Source organism: Montipora capricornis, unplaced genomic scaffold (assembly GCF_036669925.1).
Source record: "Montipora capricornis isolate CH-2021 unplaced genomic scaffold, ASM3666992v2 scaffold_472, whole genome shotgun sequence".
NCBI lineage: Eukaryota > Metazoa > Cnidaria > Anthozoa > Scleractinia > Acroporidae > Montipora > Montipora capricornis.
Genome location: NW_027180209.1, coordinates 62,501 through 65,184, shown reverse-complemented (window position 1 = coordinate 65,184; position 2,684 = coordinate 62,501).

Below are 2,684 nucleotides of genomic sequence, written 5' to 3'. Positions count from 1 at the left end.
TCAACAGTGTACTTGATAGCTGGGGTGATAGCTGCAAAGGAAACATTGCCTTCTTGAAAAGCTCTGCTTAGGTGAGCAGAGAGAATGGCAAAAGAGAATGGCAAAAGTTGCACGATTCATACGAAATTTATTCAGTTGTTAGGATTTGTGTTGACTCGCAGTCTTTCAAGTCTATATAAACAAAAAATCAAATACATTTTATGCTCACTCACCTGCATCTGGAAGCGGCCGTGCTTTCTTCGAAAAATATGCCATACTAGGATTTCCATCGCCCGCAGCGCACTTTCTCTCAGCCATTGTTTTTTTTAAGCACGTGGAAAACCGGAAGAGAAAACAGCGTGTAATCTAGGCATATTTGCCACCAGTCCTTCTCGCCTCTGTAATCAACATGGCGGACTGCAAATGCCAAAGTGTTGATTGGCGTTGATATACATTGAAAAGACCTTACTTAAAATCATCCACAGCAAAAAATGAGACCTAATATCAAAGTAAGGAACTTTCATTTACGAGTGCCTTTGTTTTTATAACTTCAATGTCAATGCAATGTTAAAAGCCTTCAAATGACAAAGTAAACTTTGAGAGTTCGAATGGCAAAAGTCAGCAAAAGTAGGCGGGGCTGATATCGAAAGTAGCCACCGGAGTTCGCGGTTGCCGGCTTCTAATGAAAACCCTGGTGAAAGCGAGGTTGTACTGTTCATTTAACAGCTTACTAACACTGTGGAACATTTTGTGCAAACTAACTCACCAAGTTGTTCCCACATGTCAAGATGAGTGGCAAGAAAGCCATCCTTTATCGAATTCATTACTAGTGTGGTATTTTCTTAGTAGAATCCTTTCTGTTTCGTGATTTTGTTTCATAAAAAATTCTTTGCAAACTCAGCAGCATCTTTTCTGCCATGTCCGTCGAAAACGATGAAACGTTTCATCTGCATCAAATATGACCTTCTCCCTGGTGTGCTTGCCCATTAAAAGAGAAAGTTATCTCAAAACGTTTTGTTGTTCAACAGAACTGCTTGCAAGGAATTTGTAATTAGCCCCCTCTTGTGTTTTAAATATTTTGTCAGAAGGAGTTTTCTTTTGAACCAATGACATGCTCGAGACTGAAAGCCAGGTTCTACAGTTCATTTAACCGCTTCCTAACACTGTGGAACATTTTGTGTAAACTAACTCACCAAGTTGCTCCCACATGTCAAGATGGATGGGAAGAAAGCCATGGTTTACCTCATTCATTACTAGTGTGGTATTTTCTGACTAGAATCGTTTCTGTTTCGTGATGTTGATGCATAAAAAATTCTTTCCAAACTTAGTAGCTTCGTCGTGACAAGGAAATGCTTGCTCTGCGTCAAATATGACATCCTCTCTATTGCACTTGCGCATGCAGTAAAACAAAACCTTATCTCAAAACCTTTTGTTCTTGAAGCAGAGAGACTGGCAAGGAATTTGTAATTAGGCCCCTCTTATCTTTCAAACATTTTGTGAGAACGTTTTTTTTTTTCAACCAATGACATGCTCGAGAGTGAAAGTGAGGTTGTACTGTTCATTTAACAGCTTACTAACGCTGTGGAACATTTTGTGCAAACTAAGTCATTAAGTTGTTCCCACATGTAAAGATGAGTGGCAAGAAAGCCATTCTTTATCGCATTCATTACTAGTGTGATATTTTCTGAGTAGAATCCTTTGTATTTCGTGATTTTGTTGCATAAAATGTTTTTTTGCAAACTCAGAAGCGTCTTTTCCGCCATGTCCATCGAAAACGACAAAACTTTTCCTTTCCGTCAAATATGACATTCTCCCAGGTGTGCTTGCCGATTAAAAGAGAAACTTATCTCAAAACGTTTCGTTGTTCTTAATATTTTGTTGTTGAAGCAGAACTGCTTGCAAGGAATTTGTAATTAGCGTCCTCTTGTGTTTCAAATATTTTGTCAGAAGGAGTTTTCTTTTGAACCAATGACATGCTCGAGAGTGAAAGCGAGGTTGTACTGTTCATTTAACAGCTTACTAACACTGTGGAACATTTTGTGCAAACTAACTCACCAAGTTCCTCCCACATCTCAAGAAGCGTGGCAAGAGAGCCATCCTTTATCTTGTTCATTAATAGTGTGGTATTTTCTGAGTAGAATCCTATCTGTGTCGTGATTTTGTTGCATAAAAGAATCTTTGCAAACTCAGCAGCAACTTTTCTGCCGTGTCCGTCGAAAACGGCGCAATGTTTTGTCTGCATCAAATATTACTTTTTACCCTGGTGTTCTTGCCCATTAAAAGAGAAACTTATCTCAAGACATTTCGTTGTTCTTAACATTTTGTTGTTGAAGCAGAACTGCTTGCAAGGAATTTGTAATTAGCCCCCTCTTGTGTTTCAAATATTTTGTCAGAACGAATTTTCTTTTCAACCAATGACATGCTCGAGACTGAGAGTGAAGATGTACCATTTACCTAAGAGCTTACTAGCACTGGAACATTTTGTGTAAACTAACTCACCAAGTTGCTCCCACATGTCAAGATGGGTGGCAAGTAAGGTATTCTTTATCGCATTCATTTGTATAGTGTGGTATTCTTGTGAGTAGAATCCTTTCTGTTTCATGATGTTGTTGCATAAGAAAGTCTTTTTAAACTCAGTAGTGTTGATAACGGCAAAATGCTTGCTCTGCACAAAATACATGTATGACGTTCTCCCTGGTGCGCTT